Consider the following 17,720-nt stretch of genomic DNA (forward strand, 5'->3'; position numbering starts at 1 on the left):
GACAGATAGAGATACAAATGTAAGGAGAGTTATTACATAGAATCAGCTCATGCACTCATGGAGAATGACAAGTCCCAAGACCTACGGAGTGATTCGGCAGGATGGAGACTCACGAGAGTGGATGGAGCATTTCTGACGGCAAGCAACGGTCAAGCTCCCAGCTTGAGAGCAGTCAGGCAGAAGAAACTGTCTCTTACTCAGGACAGTCAGCCCTTCCTTTTGTTCTATTCAGACCTTCAGCTGTTTGATCAAGGCCCACCCCCATCGGGGAGGAAATCTGCTTTACACAATCTACTGATTTTAAATATTAATTTCATGAAAAACATTCTCACAGAAATACCCATATTAATGTTTAACCAAATACCTGAGCACCTCTGGCTCAGTCAAGTTAACACAAAATTAACCATCATACCTGGCCAATATATGTTAACAGTTCCTGCACTGGGACTTCTGTATCCACACCTGTGTGTGTGTCTATATGTGTATGTATAGTGTTTAAGAAATGTGTTCTTCTGACTTGTTTTTAAAGCTCCCCTCTTGGATTCTTGAAATTCCACCGTAGATTATTTTTTTAGTTGAGGTCAAATTCAGATAACATAAAATTAACTATTTTAAAGTATACAATTCAGTGGTATTTAGGACACTCCCAATATCCTACAACAATGACCTCTATCTAGTTTCAAAACATATTTGTCTCCCCAAAGGGAAACTGTATGCCCATTAAGTAGTCATAACCACGTTCACTTTGCCAGCACATATACTAAAATTGGAACAATACAGAGAAGATTAGCATGGCCCCTGCACAAAGATGATTTTCCTGAAACATTCCATATTTTTATTGTCACAATAAGTGAAGTAAGTCAGAAAGACAAATACCATATGATATCACTTATATGTGGAATCTGTTAGTAAAATATGACACAAATGAGCCTACCTATGAAATAGATACAGACTCACAGACATAGAGAACAGATTTGTGGCTGCCAAGGGGGTGGGGGATGGCGGAGGTATGAAGTGAGACGTTGGGGTTAGCAGATGTAAACTATTACATACAGACTGGATAAGCAACAAGGTCCTACTGTATAACACAGGGAACTCTGTTCAACATCCTGAGATAAACCATAATGGAAAAGTATATAAAGAATATAAAAATTTATGTATGTGTAAAAATAGTAAATCTCTGATATTCATAGACTTAAAAAAGTAGGGATTCCCCGTCCTCCCTTTACCTAGCTCCTGGTCATTAATACAATTTCTGTGGCTGTAGATTTGTCTGTTCTGGATACTTCATATAAATCGAATCATATAATATATTGCCCTTTATGTCTAACATCTTTCTCTTATCATACTGTTTTCAGGCTCATTCTTTGTAGCCGGCATGTATCAGTACATCATTCCATTTATGACTCAATATCCCATTCTATGTATACACCACATTTTGTTTATCTGTTCATTCACTGATGGGCACTTGGCTGATGGGCCTTTTGACTATTGTGGATAATGCTTCTATAAATAAGAGTAGCATTCCTGTGCACAGTACCTTTTCAAGGGTGTACAAATATCAGTTTAAAATCCTACTTTTAGTTCTTCTTGGAATTTCCAAAGACTGAATTGCTGGGTTATATGGTAATTCTATATTTAACTTTGAAAAATTGTTTTCCCCATCATAAGAAATCAGGATGACATTTAACACACATACACACACACACACTGAGAGGTTGCAATCTGCCATTCTAAATGCTTGTGATGGCAAGTCCATCTGATATTGTAAGTACGGCAGAGGCCTCATTTAAAGGTAAAAGGATAAAGCTACTTTATTCCACTTATCCTTTCTTTCTCTCCCCATCATGTGATACCAAACTCAAACTTTCATTGGTACAGGCCCTGTATGACTTTTCCTGTTGCCTCAAGTTCAGCCAACAATGGACTCTAATGCCCTTTGTCACTTTATAACATTCTAGGATAGGAGACTTACATAGCCCTCAGGGTCTTTATGAATGGTCGCCTTCCAGTTCTGCAAAAACTCAGCAACTCACCTGGAGAAAGAAATAACTGAGGTTTCTGGGGTCAATCTTGTATAGGAGACTTACATAGCCCTCAGGGCCATTATGAATGGTCGCCTTCTAGCTCTGCAGAATCTCAGCAACTCACCCAGAGAAAGAAATGACAGAGGCTTCTGGGGTCAAGCATTCTAGCTTGACATGTGTTCTCAGCTGCAGAGCTGAGTTCGTGTCCTGGTTACCCTCCAGGGCTGGGGTCAGGCAGAGGTAGCCATGAAGGAAGCAGAGAGGAATGGACTGGGAAGTCCCTGAGAACTCATAAAGCCTTCACAATCAGCACTCTAACTTTGCTAAACCAGAAAAGATTTCCCTTCCAATAAACATGGTTTCAGTTAAGCTGTTTAAGGGATGTTCTTTCAGCAAAATTATTAGAGACGAAATAAAAATCACTCAGTCTTGAGAGAAGAGAATTGGTCACGTATAAAATTTTGTTCTTCATTCTTAAGAAGCTAGACCACAGATGAAGGCTTAAAGTTTTGGCTTCAGACTCATTCATAAGCCAGCATAGTAGAGCAACTGGATCTGTCCAGTAGCCAGACAACACTAATACATACCTATTCTCCTGATTTTCTCCAATATGGCTATCTCTCTCTGGTCTGTAGACATCTTAAAAAAAATAGACCCTTCCTTGAAAAAGATTGATGAGCCCTCATTGTGCTGTGCTGTGCTTAGTCACTCAGTCATGTCTGACTGTGACCCCATGGACTCCATTGAGCCCTCCAAGCTCCTCTGTCCATGGGATTCTCTGGGTTGCCATGCCCTCCTCTAGGGGGTCTTTCCAACCCAGGAATCAAACCCAGGTCTCCCACATTGCAGGTAGATTCTTTATTGCAGGTGGATTCTTTACCATCTTAGGCACCTGGGGAACCCAAGAATACTAGAGTGTGTATCCTAGTCCTTCTCCAGGGGATCTTCCCAACCCAAGAATCAAACCAGGGTCTCCTGTATTGCAGGCAGATTCTTATCAGCTGAGCTACTAGGGAATACACCTCTTTAAGAAGGACTAAAGAAAGTTCAGTCATCTTAGAAGTCTTCCTACAGTATAATAAAGAATCTTGACCTCATTACCCAAAGATATTGTTGTATGTGTGTGCTCAGTCACTTCACTCTTGTCCGACTCTTTGCAATCCTATGGACTATAGCCCACCAGGCTCCTCCGTCCACAGTATTCTCCAGGCAAGAATACTGAAGGGGGTTGCCATGCACTCCTTCAAGGGATCTTCCCGACTCAGGGGTCAAACCTGCGTCTCCTGCATTGCAGGCAGATTCTTTACTGACTGAGCCACCGAGGTAGCTCATATTCTCGAATATCAGAATATCAAATTTGAAAGATAAATATAAAAAAGGGGAGATACCATCCACTGTTTTTTACATAAATACAAGCTCTTACTTTTGTCAGAAAAGATAGTACACACACACTGGGATTCTGGATTTCAAGATTTGCCTCCAGGGAAAAAGAATTAAAGTTCACTGGACGAGTTATTTAAATCAAGTTCCCTTCCTCTGACCAGCAGGCACTATGCGGACTTCCAGCTGAGAAGCTGGTCCTACAGCTCTTACTACACCCGCCCATCCATTTCACAGGACCCAGCCTTGTATTACAGGAAACGATGCAGGTGAATGGCAGAGCTTAGGAGCCAAGACTGCATTGTTCTCTTCTGTAGAGGAAAGCCGGAAGCAAAACCTAATGACGTGTTCAAAGTGAAGTTTCTTTCTGAGTCATCCTTTGCTGGACAGAGGGTATAGTGACTACATGCTGATTACATCATTCATCAGGAGGCTGTGAACCTTTTGACAATGTGAAGGCGACTGACAGCGATACTAACATGACACAGTACAAGAAAGGGTGATGCAGGGGGTGAGGTTGCTTGGGACATACGGGTGAGCTCTGAGGACACAGCAATGGACCTTAGAGACCTCACAGATCCCTCTAGGAGATCCAAGGAGAGGACTCCCACCAGCTTGCCTGAGCCACTGAGCAGAAAGTCCGTCTCCACCATGGGTCTCCCACTGCACAATCCAGACTTCACTACTTTACCACATACACTATTTCATGAGAAGGTGACTGGTCTTATTTTTCCCACCTCTTGGAAGATTGGTGGGAGAAGTGATGGGCTGGGTGCCTCGTTACCTGCAGTCTGCCCCCACCCGCACACAGCCCCAGAGCACGATGCCACAGTCAGCAGTGCTGAACTCCAGCGTTTGATGTGTCACTGTTCCCACAAGGAGCAATGCTGATTAGAGAAACGAGCATTAATAACAGTCCCCCACCCACTGAGGACCTACTGTGTGCCAGGCTGAACGCTTCACATCCATTCTCCACCAGGAGGCAACTATAAAGATGAGTCCAAGGAAAACCAAACAATGTCATTAATTTCAGCATATAAAACCACACCATTGAAAACCCTCTCATGAACCACGAGTGTACCACACTTACAGAGTGCTGTAATCTGAAGTCTCCCATTCATAGACTGTTTTTGTTGTTGTTCCAGAGATGTTTAAGCAAACCTACAAGTTCATTTATACTAATGCCTTAAGGACTGAATTTAAAAGGATCATTTTCCCATAGTCAGAGGAGAGTCAGAAAATGTTTCAGGGGGACTGGAAGAGTCTTCACTGGGCTAGTGATCTCAGTGAACATCTTTCACGTGGCGCTAGATTTATCACTTGGTACTACTACTACTAAGTCGCTTCAATCGTGTCCAACTCTGTGCAACCCCATAGACAGCAGCCCACCAGGTTCTGCTGTCCCTGGGATTCTCCAGGCAAGAACACTGGAGTGGGTTGCCATTTCCTTCTCCAATGCATGAAAATGAAAAGTGAAAGTGAAGTCACTCGGTCGTATCTAACTCTTAGCGACCCCATGGACTGTAGCCCACCAGGCTCCTCCGTCCAAATACTGTTTAGTTTAATGTTAAAAACATACTATTTTTCAGATGAAGAATCAGAGGCTCAAGGAAGTTAATTGATTCAGCCCAGGTCTCAAAAATGGCACAGGGCAGAGTTGGACTGTTAAGCCCATGGTCTGGGGGCTGTCTTCCCTGAGTCTGGCTGAACAGCCTTTCTCAGGAAGAAAGAACTGGTCTAGCTCTTACTGACCACAACCTGACCCAAAGCCATCCCTTCACAGCCAGCTACAAATAGCATCAAGTGGTTGAGAAAATTGCACTGGGGCATCTGACTTCCCAAAGGCAGTCCTTGGTTCTCCCTCATAAAAAGTTTTTCATTTCCCGAGTCCACTAATGTGAGTTGGATTGCAGAACCAGGTGAGGCTGAAACAAGAAACTCACGCTCCACCATCAACTGTGGTCAGATGATCCGGAAGACTTGAGAAATCAAGGGAGGAACCACACGTACTGGGTAACAATTGACAAAAGCATTTGAGTCGGCCTTCGGCCTGCATTCCCTAGTATTTCCAGGCAGAACTGAGTGACTCACAATGTAGGGAGAGAATCATATTCCTTGGAAAGCATTTCAGATTTTTATACAAGCATTTAACTAACTTGCAATTTTTAAAATGTGCTCCAAAGCACATTGTTCACATTAATATGTCTTCTGGGGGAGATGCCCCATATCAGTCAGTTCAGTTCAGTTCAATCACTCAGTCATGTCCGACTCTTTGCAACCCCATGAATTGTAGCACGCCAGGCTTCTCTGTCCATCCCCAACTCCCGGAGTTCACTCAGACTCACGTCCATCGAGTCACTGATGCCATCCAGCCATCTCATCCTCTGTCGTCCCCTTCTCCTCCTGCCCCCAATCCCTCACAGCATCAGAGTCTGTTCCAATGAGACAACTCTTCGCATGAGGTGGCCAAAGTACTGGAGTTTCAGCTTTAGCATCATTCCCTCCAAAGAAATCCCAGGGCTGATCTCCTTCAGAATGGACTGGTTGGATCTCCTTGCAGTCCAAGGGACTCTCAAGAGTCTTTTCTAACACCACAGTCAAAAGCATCAATTCTTTGGTGCTCAGCCTTCTTCACAGTCCAACTCTCACATCCATACATGACCACTGGAAAAACCATAGCCTTGACTAGCCAGAACTTTGTTGGCAAAGTAATGTCTCTGCTTTTAATATACTATCTAGGTTGGTCATAACTTTTCTTCCAGGGAGTAAGCATCTTTTAATTTCATGGCCGCAGTCACCATCAGCAGTGATTTTGGAGCCCAAAAATATAAAGTCTGACACTGTTTCCACTGTTTCCCCATCTATTTCCCATGAAGTGATGGAACCAGATGCCATGATCTTCGTTTTCTGAATGTTGAGCTTTAAGCCAACTTTTTCACTCTTCTCTTTCACCTTCATCAAGAGGCTTTTTAGTTCCTCTTCACTTTCTGCCATAAGGGTGGTGTCATCTGCATATCTTAGGTTATTGATATTTCTCCCAGCAATCTTGATTCCAGCTTGTGTTTCTTCCAGTCCAGCGTTTCTCATGATGTACTCTGCATATAAGTTAAAAAAGCAGGGTGACAATATACAACATTGACGAACTCCTTTTCCTATTTGGAACCAGTCTGTTGTTCCATGTCCAGTTCTAACTGTTGCTTCCTGACCTGCATATAGGTTTCTCAAGAGGCAGGTCAGGTGGTCTGGTATTCCCATCCCTTTCAGAATTTTCCACAGTTTATTGTGATCCACACAGTCAAAGGCTTTGGCATAGTCAATAAAACAGAAATAGATGTTTTTCTGGAACTCTCTTGCTTTTTCCATGATCCAGCAGATGTTGGCAATTTGATCTCTGGTTCCTCTGCCTTTTCTAAAACCAGCTTGAACATCTGGAAGTTCATGGTTCACATATTGCTGAAGCCTGGCTTGGAGAATTTTGAGCATTACTTTACTAGCATGTGAGATGCGTGCTATTGTGCGGTGGTTTGAGCATTCTTTGACATTACCTTTCTTTGGGATTGTAATGAAAACTGACCTTTTCCAGTCTTGTGGCTACTGCTGAGTTTTCCAAATCTGCTGGCATATTGAGTGCAGCACTTTCACAGCATCATCTTTCAGAATTTGAAATAGCTCAACTGGAATTCCATCACCTCCACTAGCTTATTCATAGTGATGCTTTCTAAGGCCCACTTGACTTCACATTCCAGGATGTCTGGCTCTAGGTGAGTGACCACACCATCGTGATTAATTGGGATGTGAAGATCTTTTTGGTACAGTTCTTCTGTGTATTCTTGCCACCTCTTCTTAATATCTTCTGCTTCTGTTAGGTCCATACCATTTCTGTCCTTTATCTAGCCCATCTTTGCATGAAATGTTCCCTTGGTATCTCTGATTTTCTTGAAGAGATCTCTAGTCTTTGCCATTCTGCCCCATATAGTGCAGGATGTTAGAGTGGCACCTTCTTCTCAGGTCATGGGAAGACATTTTCTGTGAGCTTCAGTGATACACATGAAAGAAAGGGTGTTCATCAACTCGCCAGTGTATCTTTATGGTTACTGAAAAGAGAGAGTAACCGTAGAGAGCTGCGTCTTTCTTTCAATCCCCTGGAGAAGGAAATAGCAGCCCACTCCAGTATTCTTGCCTGGAAAATTCCATGGATGGAGGAGCCTGGTAGACAACAGTCCATACAGTCGCAAAGAGTCAGACACAACTGAGTGACTTCACTTTCACTTTTTGATCTTTGAGAAGAATATTGTGAAATATTTCTGACATATAAAACTATGGAGAAAATAATATAATAAATGCAAGGGTATCTGTCTTTCAGCTTAAGAAATAGAACTGCACTAACACACCTTGAGTCAGTCTGTGTTCCCCATCTGATTCCTCCTGGGAATGCCCATCATACCTGGACATCCACAATCCTGCACAGCCAAGCAATACTGAGTATCATTTTGCACAACTGCATGCTATGTAAATAGTATATTGGTGACATTGTTCACAAGTTTCATTTTAATTTAATTCAACTTTATAACCTCAGATATGCAGATGACAGCACACTAATGGCAGAAAGCGAAGAAAAACTAAAGAGCCTCTTGATGAAAGTTAAACAGGAGAGTGAAATAGTTGGTTTAAAACTCAACATTCAGAAAACTATTATCATGGCATCTGGTCCCATCACTTCATGGCAAATAGATGGGGACACAATGGAAACAGTGACAGACTTTATCTTTTTGGGCTCCAAAATCACTACAGATGGTGACTGCAGCCATGAAATTAAAAAAATGCTTGCTCATTGGAAAAAAAGTTATGACCAAGCTAGACAGCATATTAAAAAACAGGGACATTACTTTGCCATCAAAGGTCCCATCTAGTCAAGGCTATGGTTTTTCCAGTAGTCATGTATGGATGTGAGATTTGGACTATAAAGAAAGCTGGGCCAAAGAATTGATGGTTTTGAACTGTGGTGTTGGAGAAGACTCTTGAGAGCCCCTTGGACTACAAGGAGATCCAACCAGTTCATCCTAAAGGAAATCAGTCCTGAATATTCATTGGAAGGACTGATGCTGAAGCTGAAACTCAAGTTCTTTGGCCACCTGATGCAAAGAGCTGACTCGGAAAAGACTCTGATGTTGGGAAAGACTAAAGGTGGAAGCAGAAGGGGACAACAGAGGATGAGATGGTTGGATGGCATCAGCGATTTAGTGGACATGAGTTTGAGTAAACTCCAGGAGTAGGTGATGGACAGGGAAGCCTGGCGTGCTGCAGTCCACAGGGTCGCAGTGTGAGACACAGCTGAGCAACTGAACTGAATTTAAAAGTTTTTAAATGAATTCAGCCTCAAAGGAAAAATAAAAAGAATCATCCAGGTTGATGCATATAGTTCCAGGTCATTTATCATCACTGTTGGATAGTATTTCACTACACAAACATACTTTAGGTAATACACCATCCTCTTGTTAATACTGAAGAAGTTTCTAATTTTTTGCTCTCATATATGAAGATGATATGCATGTTCTGTCATTCTATCACTGAATGCATTCATATATTTTCTATTTTCATACACTTTCTATTTTCCATGTGTTTCCTCAGGCAAATATGTGAAATTTTCTTTCGGATGTTTCCTAGAAATAGGATTGCTGGATCACAGGGTATGTTCATTTTCATCTTTATTTCATGTGGCTAAACTACTCTAAAAACTGGTTGTATACAACTTCTGTTTGTGCAAAGTATGACTTCCTCTTTCTCCACATTCTCATCAACACTTAGTATTTTCAGTTTTCAATCTTTGTCAATCTGATGCCAATCTGACTATCTTTTAACTTTGTGAAAGTTGCTCAGTCATGTCCGACTTTGCAACCCCATGGACTAAACAGTCCATGGAATTCTTCAGACCAGAATAGTGGAGTGGGCAGCCATTCCTTTCTCCAGGGGATCTTTGCAACCTGGGGATCGAACCCAGGTCTCCCACATTGCAGGCATATTCTTTACCAGCTGAGCTACCAGGGAAGCCCAACTTTGTATTTCTTTAACTTTGCATTTCCTGGTTATGATGAGGTTAAGTATTTTTTCTTTATGGCTCATTTGGGTATCAGAGAAGGCAATGGCACCCCACTCCAGTACTCTTGTCTGGAAAATCCCATGGACGGAGGAACCTGGTAGGCTGCAGTCCATGGGGTCGCTAGGAGTTGAACATGACTGAGCGACTTCACTTTCACTTTTTACTTTCATGCATTGGACAAGAAAATGACAACCCACTCCAGTATTTTTGCCTGGAGAATACCAGGGACAGGGGAGCCTGGTGGGCTGCCGTCTAGGGGTTGCACAGAGTCGGACACGACTGATGTGACTTAGCAGCAGCATTTGGGTATTTTCTTTTATAAATTATGTTTATATAATTTGCTCATTTCCCTAATAGGATTATTTGTTTTCTTATCATCCAATTTTAAATGTTCTTTATATGCTCTATGTATACATTGCAAACATCTTTACACCTTATCCTTGCCTATGGTTTTCTCCCCCCACCCTTTGTTTCCTTCTGCCTTGAAACAGACTTTCCATAATTTTAATCAAGTTGAACTTATCAGTCATCTTTATGTTTATCCTCTTTGTATCTTTAAAAAAATTCCTGCCCTACCACAAGATCACAAAGATTTTTTATTAAATGTTTTCATAAAAAATCAATATTCTCATATTTTATGTCTTTATTGTTCCTAGGTTGATTTTTACATATGGTGTGAGTTAAGGATAAATTTCATTTCTTCCCTTAATAGATAACCAATTGCTCCAAAAGATTTGTTAAATGGACTGTTCTTTTGACACTGATTTACAATACAGCCCTCTCATATATCAAGTTTTTGTCTAAGCACTAGATAGTTACTGGGGTCATCTATTCCTTCCACTGGTCTGTATATCTGGCCCTTTGCCGACTGCACACTGGTCAAATTACCATCGTTTCAGAATAAGTCTCGATTTCCGGTCAAATATCACCTTTCTGCCCTAATTAGTTCTCTTCAAAATGTGAGCAATTATTTGTTGGCCTTGTCAATTTTCATAAAATTTTCTGATACGTTGCTTGGAGTTATATTGGATTTTTAGATTATTTGGGGGAGTGTAAAACTTTTTGTGACTTTTTGGTTTCTCTATGCACAAATATAATCTATCTCCCTCATTGATTTGACTCTGTTAAAATATATGTTAATAATAATTTTTATATTCTCCATAAATATCATTCTTGCTGATGTTGCTGCTGCTAGGTTGCTTTAGTTGTGGCCGACTCTGTGTGACCCCATGGACAGCAGCCCACCAGGCTCCTCTGTCCATGGAATTCTCTAGGCAAGAGTACTGGAGTAGGTTGCCATTTCCTTCTCCAAAATATCACTCTTAGCTCTTATTAAATTTATTCCTAAGAAACTTCTATGTTTTGTTACTGTAAATACTTCTTTTTGGAGAGTGTTTTTTTTTTTTTTTTTTCCACTGTTGCTGATCTTCACCTTTGTGACTGATTTTATAGAAATTTATCTCTTTTCCAGTGATATTTTGAACATTCATTAATACTAATAATTTGTCTAAAGGGTCTAAGTTTTTATGAAGATAATCATGTCCTCTGTAAATAATAATAGCCTTTTTCTTCTTTCACACTCATGCAGTTTATTTCTTTTTCTTGTACTTGGCTATGCGCTATAGAAAAGTCTTGCATAAAACAGTAGTTCTGAGCATATTTTTCTGATATCTGTAAATTTAATCATTAAACATATTTGCTCTGTTTTATGTGTTTCTTTCAATAAATTTACTAAATCTTATTAAAAATCATGAGTAGGTATTGAATTTTATCTCAAGCTTCTTCTGAATCTATTAAGAATGAACATTTTTTTCTCTTACAATTGGTGTCATAAATTACATCAGATTTTCTAATGTTCAGCCATCATTGTACATGTGGAATGCATGCAGTTTGTTCATATGAATCACAATTCAATACTTTACTTCAGTTGATTGTATGTGTGGCAACTGGTGGTATCTACCAGATAATCATCCACATCCCACCTCCAGAACCCTGGCTGGCCATGAACTTTAAGAGAACTTTTTCCTTAGTTCAAATCAATCATTGCAGTTCCCTTACCACAAAGAGGAAATCTGCTTATGGGAAAAAGAATTTCTGGGAAATTTCCTTTGAGACACAGGAAAGAGTCTTTCTTTGTTTTATGTATGGATGTGATGCCTGGAGCCTCTGCAAACTTCTTGCTGCCATATACAGCTCTCCTGCTATTTTTTCCCAAAATCAATATGCCAAGAAAGACAGAGGTGAACAGTGGACTCCTTGGGGACATTCCTGAGACCCTGACTGGTCCCACCTCTGGAACTGCTCCACTTCTGAACTTTCTTGTCAATAATTGTTACCCCTAATTATTTAAACCATTTTGAAATATATATTCAGGAAACTATGACCAAAAGTATTTTTACAAGCACCCTGTTTTCTGATGACTCTAGACTCTGGTTTACTTATTGATTCATGCATGACTTTGACAAATATGTTAGGAGGGCTGATCACATGCCAGACACTGCGCTGAAGGCTGAAGACAGAGAAGACTGGGCTCTGACTTCTAGAAGTGTATGGCCTGAGACTGGAAGCAAGTAATAAGCAAATAATTGAAATCCCATTCTACAGATTCAAAAGATGAGGTAGCTCCACAATTATATGGGAGTATGGGAGATGGGGGAGGCTTTAATTCTATCCTGGGACAGACAGAGGAGATATCCAAAAGACAGCTGGCTCTTGGAGAATAATCAGTTTTATAATTAATCATGGAGACAGAATAAAGGAATTTAAAGGGAAGTGGCCATAAGTGCATGATCTTGAAATAACTTGGGAAGCAGCTGGGCTCAATTGGCCTTGCAGAAATGAGATGCAAGGGTTCTTTTTTCCTCTTTTTAAAATTTTTATTTATTCATCTTTTTATTGGAGGATAATTGCTTTCTTATGTTGTGGTGGTCTCTGCCATACATCAGCATAATCAGTCATAATTATATGTATGTCCCCTTGGTCTTGAGCCTCCCCCACACCATCCCACCCTTCTAGGTCATCACAACCTAGCGGGGCTCCCTTTGTTATGCAACAAACGCAGAACCAGGTGGGGCTCCCTTTGTTACGCAACAGCTTGCCACTAGTTACCTGTTATACGCACGATAGTGTATACATCTTTGCTGCTTTCTCAATTTGTCCTCTCCTTCCTCTGAGAGAGAGGAAGTTTCAGCTTCCCTTTAAGCAGTGGGGGTAGAACGAGGAACAACCAGAGCCTGTTACAACACCCTCCTCTGTTCTGGCCAGGTTCCCAGAGAATAGGAAGCTGTGAGTGGTGCAGGCCAAGGGACGGTGGGGAACTGAAGGCAGGGCTCCCTGAGAAATGAGACTTCAATAGCGGACATCCCTGACAAAGCATCTTCACCAAGAACAGTCAGGTGTGGCTGGTGGGGTGCTGAAGTGGAGACAGGGAGATTTCCTCAGGTACTTATGGCCAAAGGATGGAATTTCTCCAGTACGTTGCTCCCCTCCCACCCCATATCTGGTTGCACTAGAGAAAACTCCAGGCCAGCTATGAACATCCACCTGTATGCAGCTCTTCTCAACTCCATATCCATGACATCACAAATGATTGCTTGAAAATTAGCCACAGTGAGAGCACTGACACCATGGAAATGGGCAAATGCTTCCTATCAATATTTTTGTTTTGGAGCTTATTGTTAAACATTTACCAGCATGCTACTGCTTGGAATTATGTGGGGCACAAATTTTCCCCAAAAGTCTGATTCCTCACTCAGCGGATCTACTACAGTTCTCCCTTCAGAGAGCTGGACGTATTCTTGCAGGATGCAAGTAACTGGGGTTAGAAACGAACAATCTCTTCCCAGGCATAGCAGCATACTATGAGCATCAGCTGCAAAGAGTTGATGACAGCACTGAAAATTCAGGAGGAGCTGATTACAGAGCTCCCTCTGCCCTGCTTCTGAGACTGGTTAACACAACGCCTGGAGGAGTATCTATGGTGATGGGAAATTGTGGCAGCCCTCCTGTGACCAATGTCATGACAATAGTAACCGTTCCCTCTCCTTTCCTACCTTAGCCTCCTCTCCCAACACTTGCCAACAGTCCTGGGCTGTTGCAGCTCAAGGACATGACATCGTCCTTTGGCATCGATGTGGAAAGCCTAGTGGGCATTTTTTTTGTGGCATAGAGTAAGGGGTTAATAGACCCGCTCAGAACCTAGCCCCTGGTTTATCCAATTGCTTAATTTCTTTACTTCAGTGTTTATCTTTGAGATTGTCAAGCCACTCTGTTAAAAGTCGTGGCCTCTGAGATGACATGACTTTTGAACCTGCACAGAGCTGCTGTTGGTTCAGATTCTTAGAGGGAACTGCGGCTTTTTCTAATCTCTGTTCCTAAATCTCAAGTTCTCTTTAATCTCAATAGAAGAGAAGGGACAGAATTGGCCATCCTTCAGGGATCACCAGAATAGGAAACTCCAACCCACAAATGACTGAAGACAGTTCACCCACTGCAAAGGTCTAGACAGACAGGAACAGGAACAGGAATAAAATCCCCTCTTACTCATTAGCACAAGCCCTTTACCCTGAGCTGTTTGCAACAGCAATAAAACTAAAACCCTTAAAAAGACAGTAACCAAGTGTTCAAAAGAGGACCTTGGTGAAATAAGCCCTGATACATGATTACATTGGCATGCTACATAACCATTCAAGACCATGATCTAGAAGAATATCTAATAACATGGAAGAATGTCCAAAATGTGTTGTTAAAAGGATAGAATTGTAATATGCATCACTCACACGTGCATACACAAAATAATTATATAGATACTATATAAAGAAAAACAGATTGGTAGAGGCCACACATCAAAACATTGAGAATTCTGTAATATGTTTTTTACTAATATTATTTGTATTTTTATATGATATAGCACTTTATTTTTGTTTAGTTTCAGAGATGCTGTCTCCCTACTTCCTTGTCTCTTTGGAAAATCCCTTCTGCTAATGACTTATCTCCCTCAGGTAATTGCTAAAGGCCAGTGACCTCATTGACACTCACAGAAATCAAGCTACAATCTCCTTGCAGGCTCAGCTCTGAGTTCAGAACTTGCAAAAGAGCCTCCTGATGTAGACACAGCCTTAGGAGCCCATGTCCTGCCAAGAACAGTCCAGTTTGTTTATTCAGCCACTGCAGCTGGTAGCAAGGTGCTTTTAAAACATGCCTCCAGTCACCTTGCAAGACATGGTGGTGGCAGTTCAGGCCGGGCCGGGGTAGGGGAGAATGGGGAGAAACTTTAGACTAAGCTGCCTTGTTTACCTGGAAATTATAGAGGAAATGAGCCTTGTAATCCTGCGGGAATGAGGAGTTCCTTTACTAGAAATTTCCAGTTAGAAATTACCTTCTATTGTTCATTCCAATTTTACTTTCAAATTATAAAAAGATTTGAGGGAAATCTTTCTAAAATCATTTCATACTTTTCTGCCTTGGTAAAGAAAGCAAACAAAATCTTGTGAATTTATTTTAATGGATGCTAATTCTAATTATTTTGTTCTTCCCCAGGTGATATTCACGTGGCATGTAGCTATGTCTCTTAGTCCCATATGCTTTGCTTTTCACGCTCTCCCTAAGTGTATCTCCTCTCCCACTGGTAGGAAGACACTTCACACTCCCTCCAAAGAGAAAGCATGAATTTCTTATCTCCTCTACAATCCTCCACAATTTTATTGTGATTGTGACAACAGAAGCACAGCTCATTCTTGTTATTTTAAATATATGAGTAAACAAGCTCTGAGTAAAGCCTTGAGTTTTTTTTTTTTTTTTTATTACCCCTTTAGGTTTTTGTCTATATTTCCAAGCTGATCAGGTCAGAAATTTATTTATTTACTGTTTGTGAGAATTTTTAAGGTTATGCTCTGACTACTTTACATATTAGAGAAACAACCTCCCAATATGAGCTGATTGCTTGTCTTTTAAATATAGTTTGCTGTTGTTCATTCAGTCATGTCTCTTTCTAACCCCATGGACTGCAGCCAGGCTTCCCTGTCCTTTACCATCTCCTGGAGTTTGCTCAACTCATGTCCATTGAGTCGGTGCTGCCATCCAACCATCTCGTCCTCTGTCATCCCATTCTCCTCCTGCCTTCAATCCTTCCCAGGACCAGGGTCTTTTCTAATGAATTCAGCTATATATTTAAATACAATTAAATACAGTATAAAATATCAGTTTTTACTGATATTTTACTCACATTTGTCATCTTCACTTAGGTGAAGACTGAATATATATAATATACATTCAGTTCAGTTCAGTCTGAATATTTCAGGATTTGAAACAGCTCAACTGGAATTCCATTACCTCCCCTAGCTTTGTTCGTAGTGATGCTTTCTAAGGCCCACTTGACTTCATATTCCAGGATGTCTGGCTCTAGGTCAGTGATCACACCATCGTGATTATCTGGGACATGAAGATCTTTTTTGTACAGTTCTTCTGTGTATTCTTGCCACCTCTTCTTGATATCTTCTGCTTCTGTTAGGTCCATACCATTTCTGTCCTTTATCGAGCCCATCTTTGCATGAAATGTTCCCTTGGTATCTCTGATTTTCTTGAAGAGATCTCTAGTCTTTCCCATTCTGTTGTTTTCCTCTATTTCTTTGCATTGATCAATGAGGAAGGCTTTCTTATCTCTTCTTGCTATTCTTTGGAACTCTGCATTCAGATGCTTATATCTTTCCTTTTCTCCTTTGCTTTTTGCTTCTCTTCTTTTCACAGCTATTTGTAAGGCCTCCCCAGACAGTCATTTTGCTTTTTTGCATTTCTTTTCCATAGGGATGGTCTTGATCCCTGTCTCCTGTACAATGTCACGAAACTCTGTCTATAGTTCATCAGGCACTCTATCTATTAGATCTAGGCCCTTAAATCTATTTCTCACTTCCACTGTATAATCATAAGGGATTTGATTTAGGTCATACCTGAATGGTCCAGTAGTTTTCCCTACTTTCTTCAATTTAAGCCTGAATTTGGCAATAAGGAGTTCATGATCTGAGCCAGAGCTTATATATATTATATAATATTAAATAATAATATATAATGTATAATATATCCATATTATATGTTATTTTATGTATTATCATATATAATAAATATAATAACAACATATAATAAGTTTATAATATACATTATATTATTTAATATTTTATAATGTGTAAGAGAATATGTTTATTATATTATATAATAATATATTTTTATATATTATAATTATAATATATCATATGTACTGTAATTATATAATATATGATATAATGCAATATATTTATATAATTATATAAATATATATATAGTTTATATGGAGAAGGAAATGTCAACCCACTCCAGTGTTCTTGCTAGAGAATCCCAGGGACGGGGGAGCCTGGTAGGCTACTGTCTATGGGGTCACACAGTCGGACACTACTGAAGTGACTTAGCATAGCATAGCATATAGTTTATAATAATATTTATATAATTATATATCATCTTTTATAATTATATATATTATATATAATATTTTAATAATAAAACAACTTGTTATTATATACTATATTATTATATAACATTTTGTGTATTATTTAATTATTAGAAATATTAATTATTAATATTTTCAGTGATTAATATAGTAAATATATTAATATATAACATATATTATGTTATATTATATAGTATCATATTATCATAGTATTAAAATAAATATAATAGGGATATTATATTATATTTAATATATTATATATTATGTTATATATTGATATATGATGTAATATATAAATATAATATTATATATAGATATATATTATAATATATTTAATTATATAATATACACAATAATATATTACATATAATATCATATATAAAACATAATAATATAATATACTATAAAATATTAATTGTTAATTAATATTTATATATAATATATTATTATATATTATTAAAGGAGATCATCCCTGGGTATTCTTTGGAAGGAATGATGCTAAAGCTGAAACTCCAGTATTTTGGCCACCTCATGTGAAGAGTTGACTCATTGGAAAAGACTCTGATGCTGGAAGGGATTGGGGGCAGCAGGAGAAGGGGACGACAGAGGATGAGATGGCTGGATAGCATCACTGACTCGATGGACGTGAGTTTGAGTGAACTCCAGGAGTTGGTGATGGACAGGGAGTCCTGGTGTGCTGCGATTCATGGGGTCACAAAGAGTCGGACACAACTGAGCAACT

At 39.8% G+C, this 17,720-nt stretch overlaps 1 pseudogene; it reads left to right on the forward strand.

The window, feature by feature from the left end:
• The first annotated feature begins 738 nt into the window (after window positions 1-738).
• LOC147349802 (U6 spliceosomal RNA) lies at window positions 739-837 on the forward strand (annotated as a pseudogene).
• Window positions 838-17,720: the final 16,883 nt, after the last annotated feature.

This window comes from Bos grunniens, chromosome 21, assembly GCF_055505025.1.
Source record: "Bos grunniens cultivar Pamir isolate PY7600 chromosome 21, Bosgru_T2T1.0, whole genome shotgun sequence".
Lineage (NCBI taxonomy): Eukaryota > Metazoa > Chordata > Mammalia > Artiodactyla > Bovidae > Bos > Bos grunniens.